Source organism: Cupressus sempervirens, chromosome 4 (genome assembly GCF_028749045.1).
Source record: "Cupressus sempervirens isolate cs-2001-9-10 chromosome 4, ASM2874904v1, whole genome shotgun sequence".
Taxonomy (NCBI): Eukaryota; Viridiplantae; Streptophyta; class Pinopsida; order Cupressales; family Cupressaceae; genus Cupressus; species Cupressus sempervirens.
The window spans coordinates 184,749,470-184,765,314 of NC_143121.1; the positions used below are offsets into that span (position 1 = coordinate 184,749,470).

The following is a 15,845-nucleotide window of genomic DNA, read 5'->3' on the forward strand; positions in this document are numbered from 1 at the left end:
TCTTTGTACTGACAAGACTGCTACATCACGGTACATACTGAGTCTGATGAAATAGTTCTATATGGAACGGCTTAAACATCACACTAAAGCTTTATTTGTAGATTAAAAGTGTTAAATACTCAAAGTTGACTTATTTTTTCAGGTCTGACTTTCATTTTCGTTTGTGATGTTTAAGAATGACTGTCCTATATTTGAGAAATGATATGCTAAAAATCTCGTCAAATATTTTGAATTTATGTTTAATAAGATTTGGTGATTCTCTCATCCAAGAATTAGCCACTTGCTAAATCAGGAAGGAGTTATATTTCTGAATAATATGAAATGGGTCTATGTATATTGCCACATAAACCTTGACACTAATTCATCTCAAGTGAAGGGAAACACAATGACTTTGAATCCCAAGAGATGGTTAATGTTCATCTACTATTGTATGCCTAGGTGTAGTGTTTTGTTTTGTTTCACATCATAATATTCGATGATACAAGATGATTTAAGCATGACTTACTTAACACAAAGTGGAAGTAAGAGATATTAAATCCCTTGCAAGTAACCGAAAGATGGGGGTATGGCTCTTAGAGATCTTGCTATTTACAATTGCCTCAATTTTCTTCTTTAGGGAAGGGTCCCGGTGCTTGTGGGTCCTCATTTATCTCATAAATTTGATGAACTTGTTGAATGGGATAGAGTTCCTTGTTGAGTTCTCCTTTTATATTTATTTTTATCTTTATAAACTTTTTACCTCTTTTAGTCAAATACATTGTTTTTGTTGCATACAAAGAATATATAGATACTAGATGTAAAGCATGCCACGTATTTCATCTGAGCTAAATCTTATTGCACCGAGCCAACATGTAAAAAGTTCACTCTTATAATTTGTAATGTATATATCGAAGTTTCAAGTTCAGAAACATTTTTCTAATATCCCCAATTTCTTGTGGGTCTTCTCTTTTTTAGTGGAAAGGTGATAGGAAAACATTTCTACTTACATTGTTATTTTACATGATTTTGAATTCCTGCATAAAAAACAATATTTTTAAAATATGTGCAAGTTCTTGAGGGTGATCAATTGTAAGGTGGATAAACACATGGATTATACCACAATGCTATTAATGATTCTAACTATGTCATTACAGTACATGCAAAGTTGCATGGCAGGTTTCATGTTATAATGTCTTCAAACTTTAAGAATCTATTTTTATGTTCACAAAAACTTACAAAATACTTGTGATCAATTGACTTAGCTGCTTGTGACTTCCATTGCTTGTTTATACATTACCTAGAAATCACCATTCAATGTGAGGGCTTGCTTAAACCTTTCCTAGTGATCACTATTTTCAAATCCTTCTCAAGCAACCTATTTATTTATATACACAATACTAGTTGAGCAATTTTTAGAATATTTTATGCAACATTGAAAATTCAGTGTGCAACTATGCTACTACCTTGACAATTGAAGTCCTCATTTTCGAGACATCAATTCCATTTAAATATTACTCAAATTTCATCAATTGATGCGTACATAGCTGCCTTGAGACTTCCTATGTACTCAATCAGGATCCCCTTAAACATCGCCTTGTTTCATTCTCAATCAAATCCTTTTAAACATCACCAATTTTGCTTGCAAGAAGTAGCTTTACCAATCTATCAATTTGTGCACATGAATTGGTAAATAGTTATCGAAGTAGAAAAATGAATTTAACCAAAGTGGATGGTAATAAAGCACAACCTAATCTATCTGATGCCTAAACTCAAGAAACACTGCAACCTAGTAAGAGCAAAATTAAAGAAATGTAGGCAAGAGCAATAAACGAGAATTGTTGCTTAGAAATGGACATTCGTGATAGGAAGCCTATTTCAATTATTGAAACACGAAACAAGGGTCTCCCATTGTGTTTCTCATAACAAGGCTTTTGAATACTACCTATCTATTGAAAAGGTTGGGGTTTTCTAATATTACTATCAAGATTCAACTGTAGTATTTGAGTCATATTTCATTAACTGTAGTAGTTCATAAGAACCTATTTCTAATGAAAACTAAAGAAACACTAAGACTCATCCTATGTGGGTGATGCCTATAGTGGTGAAATATTGGAAAACAAGGGTCTCCCATCGTGTTTCTCATAACAAGGCTTTTGAATACTACCTATCTATTGAAAAGGTTGAGGTTTTCTAATACTACTATCAAGATTCAACTGTAGTATTTGAGTCATATTTCATTAACTGTAGTAGTTCATAAGAACCTATTTCTAATGAAAACTAAAGAAACACTAAGACTCATCCTATGTGGGCAATGCCTATAGTGGTGAAATATTGGAAAACATGACACTCATGTGAACCTCACCTAGATGCAATGAGTGCTTAAATTTTAATTCATTCTCATGAGGGATGGGCTTTTGTGAACCACTACCCATGAAACATGGGTCCAACTATTTTACTCAAAAAAAAAACATAGTCGAATCCTTATAGCAATGCTGCAATTTGATTTGTTGTGGAAATTATCTCGTACTCATCAAGTAAGAGGTATCTTTCATGTTGCCACTCAAATTTGTTAGATGTAAAGTGCCAATGCAATGACCTCAAAGCACCATTGACAATTAACCACTTGAATTATAAATCTCATTGTTGATCTGCTACTTTATGCTTGGGTCTTTTTTTTTTTCTCACACTAAAATTCCATGAGTGAATTGGGGATGAAAACTCATGAGCTTAGAAATTTCCTTTGACAACTTAGAGGTGAAATTTTGGAAGGAAGATTTATTTTGAATTGTCTTCGTAAGTTACAAGCTCTAGCTCCAAGCTCCAAGAAACTTAACATCTTCATGACCAGAGTTGTTGATCTAAAGACTACATAGTTTTCTCTCGGAAGTGCTATAAGACTATTTCATAAACTAGAAGTGTGTTGTCTATAATCTTTGTTTGTGATCTATTCATTATCTGTATTGATTTCAATATATAAGAGAGTATGATCTCATGGGTAAACCTATGGTCTAATCTCTTTGTACATGTAACTATCACTTTTAGATGATAATGTGCTATAAAGGAGGTGTGCATTGTTAGAGTGGGGTTGTTTTTGCACCAAAAGATTGAACTATCAATGCCTGATACAACCACTCAACTTATAGTACACAATAGGCAATTAAGCTCTTGTCACAAATCTCGAAAGGAGCACTAAACAAATTCCAAACAATCTCCCCCTCAGTTTTACCTGAGGGTCTGAGGATTCAAACCTATGACCAAGCTCTAATACCACTTGTTAGAGTGGGGTTGTCATTGCACAAAAAGACCAATCTATCAATTCCTGATACAACTGCTCATTTTATATTACATAGGAGGGAGTTAAGCCCTTGTCACGAATCATGAGGGGAACATTGTTCACAAATTTCTAACATGCATACCTTGATCCCTATAAACTTTGAACTTCTAACCTCTCTTTAACCGAGTTGGAAAAGTGAATATACCACATATAACATGTATTGAGTCCCCACACGATACTTCCTCTAACATGAATTATTTAGAAGAAACTACTGAAAAATAAGCTAATTTGCAAACAATGTTAGGAGATATGGATATAGGAGATGTAGGAGAAGGTAATGTGCCTATATTTTAGATTTGGACAATCCTCAAGAAGTAAATCTCTCAAAATTGCTTCTCGAGAAATGAACAGAGACAACCATTTAGAAGGTACAAGCCTAATAGGAGCTATCCGATAAAGGGGAGTAAAGTGAAGATCCCAAGAGAGGTGATTGTATTGTCTCCTCCTAGAGTTATCCCTAGGATATATACTTGACAAACAAAATTCCAATAACTAAGGTTAGACAGGTATCTTACCAAGTAAGATGTTTTGTCCCTTGTGCTTTGAACACACATGTACAATATCCTAGCTAGAGATTATGTATTATAAGATAATAAATATTTAAGATAACGGAAGAAACATACTTGTGGTACTTAACTCTCATGACCTTAACCATAATGGAGAATAAGATAATGAAAGACATGATGAGGTGCCCTCATTTTCCCTAAGCACAAGAGCAAAAAAATTGGTCCCTTCATGCCTCGTGATTCATGGGTTTGGTCTACTTAATAGAACCTTTACATTATTTTTGTCCATCGCTCTATTAGCTCACATGATTAAGGATTCTTTCCTTAGCTATCACAATAATTATCCCATTTAAGTTGGTAGAAGAATTTACAATAGAGTTCTTTTAACTCAACCTTTTGACCAAGAGCATAATATCTTGTCCACCTAGTAAAGCATAATCATTCCCTTTGATTGCAATTACTTCCCATCACTCATATGATTAATAAGTTATATTGGAAAATGTGGTTTTTAAAATACCATAAATACATAGTTCCAAATGAAGCATACAAGGACTTGATCACATAAGTAGTTAATATTAGGAAAATATTTTTGAGAACCTTGATTAGAAGTTGCATGTTTGCATCGAGGTTTGACTCAAAGATTATTGTGTTCTATATCAAATAATTTTCTACTTGTGGATGTATTTTAGTTCTTTTCTTTTCTTTTTTAAAGCTCCAATGTTTTATTGAATCTAGCTTGAATTGGTAAGGAGCCGAATAAGAGGTATCCACGAGTCATATCAATGCCTAAAATTACTTTAGTAGCTTGGGTATGCCATCCCTATTTTGAACACGTTTACATGTCGTGTGTAAAGGGTGTTAGCTAAAGATAATGACCACACACTTTTTTATGCAAATTAAGTCCCAATATTTAGGAGACATAATTAAATTGATCCAAAAACCCACATAAGCTCTTCATTTGAAAAAAATGATATCTTTATTGTTGCTTATTAATTGGGTTCATGTGTATTTGAGAATGTTCTTCAAGGTGTATATTATTTTTTTGCACAAAAATCCCCCTATTTATTTTTCTATAATTGTTTAATTTGATATGTTGAACACTATTAGGTTGATTATTTGCTTATTATCAAACTAGTTAACACTACGTTTGACATTTTCAAATTGAGTTTAAATTTACTTAGACTAGTTGAGTTAGTTGTCTCACCTTATGTGGTGTAGATATGATTCCTCACTAGTGGAGACACCCTGTCCATACACACTTGCGACTTTCTCTTACACTAGTCAAGCGAGCTACAAAAGATGCATGCTTGTATAGTTAATGGTTGTATCCAACAATCTCACCTCCTCCTCCTTGCCTATTTATGCAAGGAATTGTTCTCATAATAATTGAGAAATATATGCAATCTTAATACACAAGATTGACTTCAATTTTGTTTCTAATTTATCTCTCTAGATTCTAGAAATTGTTTCAATTTTGATTTGAAGATTCTAAATAAATTTAATTTTGGTAGCACTATTCACTCTTGACATTTAAGTTTCTAATCAATAAGTTTGTTAATAATTTTGTAAGATTGTATGTTTCATTAGCTTTAAAAGTTTCTTTCTTTGGTTCACTTTTCTTTATGGGATTTGATTTTGTGAAAGTCTTGTAGCTTATAAATATCCACATGGTGTAGATTTCACCGCTTCTAGGATTTCATGAGAGAAAAAAAAGTTATAGAAGAAGACTTGTTGGACATAATAGATAGAAGCAAAATACATAGCCTAAGGATAATGTTATATAATTTGATAATTAAATATCGTTTTGGGTTTTAAAAAAAAATATTTATTAGTTTATCAAAGTATATGTTGTATACTTTGATAAAATTAAATGTCATTTTTTACTTACAAATGTATATATATATTTTTGTGTGGATGGGGCATGAAATTCATATTGAGTATTTTAACGTATACAATTTAGTAATCTTTAATTAATTTTTCGGAATTGCTACAATTAACAGAGTTTTTATTACATGATTAGTTTCTAGGTTGTTGTTGCACTGAACAAAGTTGTCCATCACAGTTTAGTGCATATTGTCAGTTGATTGTACTACATGGGGAGAAGCAACAAGATCCATATAAATTTGAATTGATTGATGTCTATTGATTCTCAATGCAGACAAGGTGGGAAATTGTTTCTGGTTATTTGAAGATAGATCATTAATCTTGTTATCATTTTTTGCCTAGAATTTGGTTTAGCATGTAGTATAAGAATTATAGCATACCATATATGAACCGTTTTTTTAATGTAACATAAGAATAATTGCATACAACATGGTTGTGAACTTATTGCATAATAGGAACCTTGTGCATGTGGATTGGCATTTGGCTCTGGTTATTCAACAGATCATTTAGTTATGCAATTCTTTGAATTTTGTGTCTTTTATTCATATCCCTCGTGAGTGGAATGGTGTGGCTGATTGTCTCGCTAAATGGGCCTCTGAGCAGGGGCCAACTTGGAACATTCTTGATCATAGGATGCTTCTCCTTGATTTATTTCAGATGCTGGTTCAACTTGTGGACCAGGGTAAAGCTATGTAGTTCTCTTTATTTCTTGTGTTGTTCAGCTCTCTTTGATATTCAATAAATTTTTTACCCCTCTTAAAAAAAAAAAACAACATCTATTACTTAATTTTTACTTAATCTTTATAAATTACAATCAACATAAACCTCGCACCCATTAGTAGAAGTGCTAATATTTGTCTTAAATCTAAAAATTTAGTATTACAACTCAAACAATCATACACAAGCATTTACATCATGTCTACAAGAAATGGAGCCGCTACCAGAAGATAATTTCAACGTGTGGATTCTTTTCTTTAATTGTTTTCCAATCCTCTCCACCTTCCACTAACCTCTCCTGTAATTGGGCACTTGCCTCCTGATAGACTTCTATCCTCTTTAGCATCTTGAACTGCTCCAATCCCTTTATAGCTCTCTCCACTCTTGTACAATTACTTATTTCGAGTCCATCCATATTTCACATTGCCCCCTCTTCTAATTCCTGCAACTTTTCCAAAAGAGGGAAGTTTTCAATCTGCAAGTTAGCCAGGTTAGGAAATCCTCCACTCTTTCCAAACTCCTTTGGCAACTTTCTACAATTCAAGTCATTCTTCAACTTCAAGAGTCGTAAGTTGGGCATCTTTTGAAGAGATGGATAATCACTACACTTGTCAACGGAAAGGTCTGTTAGATATTCCATCCCACATAACCAGCTTGGTATAGAGAAATGAACAATTTCAAGTTGTTGAAGATCCTTCATAACTTTCATCTTTTCTGGGAACACAATTTGTCATACTCTGTTGCACAAATAATATTTTATACTCCTAGAATTCTCATGTTGACCAAACAATCAAGGACACCATCATCTGTACTTCTCAACCTCCTTGCATCGCTCAAAGAGAAGTGTATTACTTGGAGATTAATCAGATTGCCAACATCTTTAATACTCAGTAACTTGTTGTCTGCAATAGACAATGTGAAGAAATATGATCTCAGTCTCCTCAAGTTCAACAATTGAGATATTCCCTTGGGCATATCAATGATCGTATTCTCATTTGAGATCCACTCTACATTGAGATAGGAAAGACGTTTGAGTTCCCCTATCTACTCAGGTAGACATTGCAGGCTTTTGCAATAGGAAACATCAAGAAACTCAAGACTCCTAAGTTTTCTTACACACTCTGGCACCTCCTCGATCTCTATATAAGATAAATTCAAAACCTTGAGAAGTTTCAAATTCCCCACACATTTTGGCAATGTGGAGATGGTAGTGCGGCTGAAGTCAATTACCCGGAGTAGTCTCACATGCTCAAGCATCTGCTCTGGAATACTTGTAATGCCAGGATTTTGAGAAAATGACAGAGTGCGGAGAGATCAATGGCAACTGAGATGCCTTTAGGGAAGATCAAATTCACACTGTTACTCTTTACACATATTTACAGCCAAATCAAGAAACATGTCATGTACAGTGCAACAACTTAACACCCTATTTACTTCCAGCAAACATAAATTAGCGAGCTAGTGTATATAATCTAACCCAATATCCCACTGTTCTCTACCTTTTTCTTGTGGAATGAATCCCTCCGCCATCCACAAATATATCAAATAGTTCTGGTGTATAGCTCTGTTAATTTTGAAAGTAGTATAAGAAATATATGTGTCCTCTGGAAAGAAGGAAACATAAGGAAAACAACATTTCAAATAAGGAGGAAGAGAATCATAACTAAACTTTAAAATCTTCTTTTGTAGTCTTCTCCCTTTCCCAACATTTTCAATTGCCCCAGTTTTGCCTCCCAATCTGATGTGAGGAGGGACTTGGCCATGGATGCTGCAACTGTCTTTATGGCTAGTGGTAGCCTCCTACATTTCTCTACAATTTTATCAGTAAAGCTCTCCAAGTGCTCAGGTGGGCTGTTTCCTACATGATCAGGGAAGGCGTAATGACAAAACATAACCTAACTTTCATCCTCTGTGAGGTGCTCCATTTCATAGATGTGGGCATTGCCATTTTCACCAGCATCTCTACTTCTAGTAGTAACCACTATTTTGCACTGGTTATTACGAATAGTGGGAAGGCCAAGTCTAGAGATCAAGTTACTCTCTACACTAGTCATCCACACATCGTCTAGAACAATTAAATAATTTTTGCCCTCTAATCCCTCATATATCAATTCAACTGCCCGCACATCACTTATTTTTTGATCAATTCTAAACCAATATTGGACGCTAGGTCACATTGCGATTTCCTAAGAGAACACGTCTATGGAACATACATTTAGGTAGAACACTCATACCTATGTTTTGATCCATTGAAGACATGTTGCAGAAGGAATGTTTTACCCAACCCGCCCATTCTGAGGACGACAATGAGTCTAATTGCAAGACTCTCTAGCAATGCTTGAATCTGATCCACCTTGTAGTGAACAACCACTGCTGGTGCATCTTTCTGCAAGATATTCCCTCTTCTCAACTCTGCTCCTCTATCACTTTGGGATGTACTTGTTGAGGGCTGACTCAAATGGGACACATCATGCAAAAGCTTGAGTTGTTGTGCCTCTTGAATAGAAGCCCTAATCCTCTCTTTGATGTCTTTAATCCCCTTCTCCATCTTATGCCAAAAGCCCAATTCACTAAAATTACAAACACATGATTGGCTAATATTTGTATACAGATGCTTAGTGACACATTCATCAATTATGTCTTCTGCACCAAAAGCAATATTTGTCACTCCTGCCAGCCATATTTTCACAGCATCAGTGTGCCATGTTTGCTGGTTTGCAACTTATAGAGAAGCAAATATGAGGTTTAGTTGTTTCTCCAACCATTTAAAGTTAGTTTTGAAGTTGAGGAGCAGAGATGCCTCATTCAATGCTTTATCTGTTGCGATCTCATTGAGCTTTCCCACGAGGCCTTCCGCAAAAGCAAGAGTGTTGGAAAATAAATTAATTATACCAAGTAGATTCCAACTATTTTGACCACTAACCAAGGAGGCTTCTAGACACTTAAAAAATCAACACTATCTAGATGATTCTTCCAATTTCCAACACTTTCTAGAGTATTCTTCTAGTTTCCAGATTTCTATCAATGTACAAATTAATTATAAATGAATGAAATAGGCCTGTGATCTATGAGCTCAATTTGGTTTCCAATATGGTATCAAAGCACATTTTAATTCTTGGGCAGTAACACTTTTTATTTTTGCAAATTTGGAGAAAGCCAAAGAATATGACTAAGTGTGCATGATAATATTGTGAAGAAGTGTTCAAATTCTGACCTGAGAAAAGAATAAAAATTATTAGATTTGGAGTGATGGCTATGAGAATTATTAGCATACAGAAGTTTCTTTTGCCATATTTTCTTATATCAGAAATTTCTTTTTTCTCGTGAAAATGCAGGTGTGTTGATATTGTGACCGTAGGAAATGAGGACAACAAAGGCATTGTAAAGCTGGATGATTATGGATAGAATGTTACATGTGGCTGAAGACAAGGACAAGAACATCTGCAGACTTGTGCTTCAATAGTGCGGTGCAAGACTATTTTCAATCACCATTCTATGCTTAATTACTGGATTTCAAGGTTTCTCAACGGGCTTACTTGCCAAAGCTTCTTTATTGATAAATCTAGTGAGGCTATTCTTCACTAAAAAAATTATAGTACTTTTTGGTGCAGTAATGATGGGAACAATTCAGTTTACATTCATAGAAATTTGCAGATTTATAACAAATTAGATCTGTGTGCGAATGAATTATATGAGTATTTGGTATTATAAATCGGTTGCAACAGTTAGCATTGGTTGTTTCTACTATAAAATTATCTATAGCAGGTGAGATGTTGTGGTAAGAATGGTGTCATGATGTAAATTTCTGTGAGAAAGTGTTTATCTAATTATGAACACTATGTTGGTATCAAAAGTAGTCATGTAATAGAAGAGTATTGATTGATGTCCCCCAACCAAGTGTTGAAGATTGAATTACAGAATATTTTTAATGAGCTATGTGAATATATGGGGTGCATTATCAGTAGTACTCGACACCCTAAAACATTTGGTTTTCTTTATTGATGAATCATGTAAAACATTCCTAGAGAACTAGAGAGCATAGTGGCTGGTTACCTATGTGTCTCGGTAGATGGATTGCTTTTCATATGGACTCAATAATTATTGTGTAGCTGAAAGATGGTTTCCCATCATTAAAATGATATTTTTGTTGTCTTTGAAGAGTTTGTGGCAAGCCAAAACCACTTGTTTAGGTGAAAACCCTAAAAGTTTGTTGAAGCATTTGTGGTAAAACCACTTGCTTGAGTGAAAAACCTAAAGCAAAAGTGATTTTATTAGTTGGGAAAATTCCACATGGTTATAGGTGAACCGGTTAAAAACCCAAAGCATAATGATGAGGAAATTCTTTCCAAAGTGATAGTGATAAGGGGAACCAAAGTTTAATGTTGTAAATGGGTACCTAACAAGACTTAATATCATGACCCATCCTATTTGGATCATGGGGGGATAGTTTTTTTAAAACTAAAAGTGGGCTAAAAAATTTATTGAATACCAAAGAGAGCAGAACAACACAAGAAACAAAGAGAATTGCAGAGTTTTATCCTTGTCCACAAGTTGAACCAGCATCTGAGATAAATCAAGGGGAAGCATCCTATGATCAATAAAGTTCTAAGCCGGCCCGTGCTCAAAGGTCCATTTAGCCAGAGAATCAGTCACACCATTCCACTCATGAGGGATGTGTATAAAAGACACATAATTGCATAATTGAATGATCTGTTGAATAACTAGAGCCAAATGAAAATCCACATGTAGAAGGTTCCTTCTGTTCAATAAATTCACAACCACCTGCGAGTCAATCTCACAGATAATTCTTTTCCAGCCACATTGATAGCACTGCTCCACTGCATCCAAGATAGCTAGGGCTTCCATGAGATTATTAGTATGGTAACCTTTGTATATAGAAAACAAAAACTAAATATCACTAGAATTATCATGCCCAACTCCCCCAATACCAGTCAGACTAGGATTTCCCCGAGAAGAACTATCAATGTTGATTTTAAGAATCCTTGCCTTAGGAGGAGACCAATGCCCCTCACGATTAACACGCTGAGAGTGTTGCCTAGCTCTATTCCCAAAGTGGTTTTGGGGGACCGAGGGAGTGCAGCCTTGAAGACGAAAGGAAAGGCATGAGTAAATACCAGCATCTCTAGGATCCAAACCTCCACCAATGTCACATTTAGCTAGGAGTGTTTCATGAAGAGAACTAACAATTTTCCCCCATAGGTGCCTGATCTCATACTGCACACCATAAAAGATCCTCCTATTGCTCTCAAGCCAAACATGCCATAAAATAAGGGAAGGGCCAATAGTCCACGCAACTTGAAGAAAAGAAGTCTTGGAAGGGGGATGGCCCAAATGGTCCCAAAATTTAGACAAAGAGGAAACATTCCAGCACGTGCATCCCCACACACTCCACCAAAAGTGCCAAATTTGTTTGGCAAAGGGGCACTAGAAGAAAAGGTGAGAAATAGTCTCTTCACTATTGCAACATAAAACATAGATGAAAGGCCCCTGGGAGCCTTGCTTGCAGAGATTCTCCCAAGTAAGACAATGACCAAAATCCAGAGGAAAAAGTTACACTTAGGCCATGAAAAACTATTACATACTTTCTTCCACCAAGAGACCTCCACCTCGCCAAAAAGTTGCTTCATTAGCATAAGGTACCTTGAAGAAACAAAATATTTGCGAGAAGAAGCACCTCCCCAAGCCAAAACATTAGGTTCCTGCAAAGAGTTGTACTCCCTAGAAGCCAATATTTGAGATAGTTCCAACCGATCCTCTAGAGAGCCACCCAACGGCTAATCAGAAGAATTCTTCCATCTGTAACCCATAGCAAGGCCCAGGTTATAAGCCTCCTTATAATGAGCCACTTTATTCCATCCAACAAAAAGAAAAAAATCACAAAGAGACTGCAAGTGTGGATGAGAGGATAAGAGAGGAGGATGCCCATTCCAAGAATCACTCCAAAATAGAGCCTCAGTGCCTCTGTTATAGATCCAAAATAAACTACTCTTCACCAAGTAAGCACCAATCTTGACGGTATTCCACACCATAGAGCCTCTTACCTCAAGAGAAAACTTAGAAATATCTGACAGTTCAACACTAGGTAAATACTTGTGTGATAGGATACGAGCCTAGAGCCGAGATTGACTTGAACACCAGTGCTAATAAAGCTTGGCAGCAAGAGCTTGACTATACAAGATAGCAGAATGAAGGCTGAGGCCTCCTTCTTTTTTAGGCCTGCAAACGGTATCCCAATTAATGAGGCTCCATTTGGTATTTTGCAAATTGCCACTCTAAAGAAATTGGCATGAGAGAGAGCATCAAATTCCTTAAGAAAATACACCGGGGCAGCTTGAACCATGCTTCTGTATATGGGAAGGGCCCGAATCATAGATTGTAGGAGTGTCACCTTGCCAGCAGTAGAGAGCCACCTATGAGTCCAATGATTGACTTTTTGTCAAATCTTGTCAAGCAAGCTTTGCTAGAGAAGCCTATGCTATCTACCCACCACAATAGGGACCCCCGAGTAAGTCAGAGGGAGATACTTAATCTGAAATCTCAGGATATTAGCAATCCTCTGCTAGATAGGCTCAGGAGTTTTGAAGAAAAAAATAGAGGACTTGTGGTCATTAATTTTCTGCCCAAATGCAGCCAAATAAGTATCCAAGGTGAGCTGAAAGGATTTAGCTTCTTGAATTTGAGCTCTCCCAGCAAGGGCCATATCATCAACAAACTGGAGGTGGGAAAGAGTGGGCAAACCATTTCCCCATTGCTAGCCTTGAATCAGATTTTGGGAGACATGAAACTTGATGTCTACCAAGTCCCTCAGCCATAATGATAAACAAATAAGGAGAGAGGGGATCTCCCTGGCGAAGACCTCTAGATGCACCAAAAAGCTTTGAGGGTTGACCATTAAGAAGGACCGAGAAGGAAGGAGTAGTAACACAGCTAAGAACCCATCCAACCCAATCCTGACTAAAACCAAAAGCCAGAAGAACTTTTTGCAAGAAATCCCAATTGATTCTGTCATAAGCCTTAGCCATATCAAGCCTAATAAACATGGCACATTTTTTGGAAGTACACATAGAGTGAATAGCTTTGGAAGCAATAACTACCCCATCCAAAATTTATTTTCCCACCACAAAACCCCCTTGTTCCTCAAAGATATCCATGGGAAGCCAAACTTTAAGCCTCTCTACTAGGAGCTTAGTAATGATTTAATATACCACATTATAAAGAGCAATGGGCCTAAAGAAGTCCAACTGATTAGCCTCTTCCTTCTTCAGAATAAGGACCGAGAAAGTAGCATTCAAGGCCCAGAGCATTTCTTTGTTGGAATAGGACTCTTGAACCACATCCAAAAGGTCATGATTGATAATATCCCAAAATTCCTGAAAGAATTCAATAGGGAAGCCATCAGGCCTTGGAGCTTTGCCTTTCCACAAGCTGAAGACCACCCCCTCCAAGTAAAACATACTAATTGGCCTCATAAGAGAGTTATTCATCTCCCTAGTCACAATAGAGGGAATATATGACAAGATTATATTCTCCTCAATCTCTGCTAGAGGTAAATCATCTAAAAAGCTTCCTTGGATACAGCTTGAGAGGAGGTCAGACACATCCCATCAGAAGTAACAAGAGAAGAAATGTAACTCCTGTTATGTCGAGCCTACAAAGATTTATGGAAAAATGTGGTGTTCTTGTCCCCTTCTTGAAGCCAGTCAACTCGAGCCTTCTATTTCCAATAAATTTCTTCTCTAAGATCCCACTCAGCTAAACCAGTAGAAGCTTAGGATTCTACTATGCCAAGAGCTTCAAAAAAACCCAAATCCAAAATCTGCCTAGTAATAACATCAAGATGATCCTGAGCCCTCTTCTTCATAGTGAGGAGATTACCAAAACAATTCCTATTCCAATGCTTCAACTTCTTTTTAATATATTGAAGTTTTTAGAGAAGGAGAACATAGCAGTGCCATATGCAGGGCCTCCCTATCTCCATCAGTGAGCCATTAAGTCATGAAGAGAAGAGTCTCAAAGCCACATCAACTGAAACTTAAAGGGAGGCTTCTTGTGGACAACAACATAACTAGATGTGAGCTTAATAGGCTAGTGGTCAGAACCTCTCCAATCAAGAATTTCAGACGAGAGAGAAAGAGAGCCACAATTCCAAAAGCAAGAAACAAGGAACCCGTCCAAGCGTTCTGAGATGGCATCATTTCCAACCCTTTGATTGTTCCAAGTAAAGAGCCTGTTGAGAGGTTTGACATTAGAGAGATGTAAAAGATCAACATTTTGTCAAAGAAGCTCAGAAGAAGGACCCAAGCGAGCCAGCCCACCCCTCTTCTCCTCTAGACTGAGAACAGAGCTAAAATCTCCAACCACAATCCAAGGCAAGAAAGGATGATATCTTTTGACATGCCTAATATGTTCCCAGAGCATAAGCTTGCTAGGAAGATCAATAGGAGCATGCACATTAGTAACAAGAATCATCTCTCTAGTTTTTAGAGAGGATGCAACCATGGAGAGAGTTGAGAGGCAAGAGACCCAGTAAAGTGGCGTAACTTTCTTAGGATCCCAACAAATGACAAGACCACCAAAGCTCCCGAAAGCACCAAGACACTGACATTGGCCTAGAAACCAAATTTTAGGAGCACATCTAAACATGGAGTCCACTGAAAGCTTGGTCTCTTGGATACAAAGGATATCTGTAGAATGATCAACCATCAGCTTGTGAATAGCTTTTGGTTTGGGGATGCTATTCAACCCCCTCACATTCCATGAGAGAATAATCATTGAGTAGAGGGGGGGAAATGCTCATACAAGGTCCTAACAACCCCAAACTCTACCAATAAGTCTCTTGTAAGTTTAAATTTTCCCTAATCCTGCTTTCGCCCAACTCTTGTGGGAGTAGCAAAAGAGACTTTCTTAAATGGTCTTTGCATCAAGCCCAAAGTAAGAGAAGATCCCTTTCCTTTACCAGAGGCAAACACATCTTTAACTAAATCTGCCAGAAGAACATCCTTTTCTTGTGGAGCAGGAGAAACCACAAGGGCACTAGACTTAGGGCCAATAGAAGTCTCTAACATTTGCTAAGCTACAACATCCTGGTTGCCAATAAGAATAGAACTCCTCCCCTCTGAGCTAGTAGCTGCACACTGAGCCTCTGCAGGAATACCTTCGTCTATGACCATGTTGTCAAGAACCTCAAAACGATTGAACCCTAAGTCCACTTGTTGATCTAGTTATAAAAATTGGTATAATTAATTTTGGGGGGATGTTGGAAAATAAATTAATTATGCCAAGTACATTTCAACTACTTTGACCACTGACCAAGGAGGCTTCTAAACACCTAAAAAACCAGCACTTTCTAGATTATTCTTCCAATTTCCAACACTTTCTAGAATATTCTTCTAGTTTCCAGATTT

The 15,845-nt window shown here is 36.6% G+C and overlaps 1 pseudogene; it reads right to left on the bottom strand.

The window, feature by feature from the left end:
• Positions 1-6,538: 6,538 nt before the first annotated feature.
• On the bottom strand, positions 6,539-15,506 carry LOC149560616 (putative disease resistance protein RGA3; annotated as a pseudogene).
• Between the last annotated feature and the right edge of the window lie 339 nt (positions 15,507-15,845).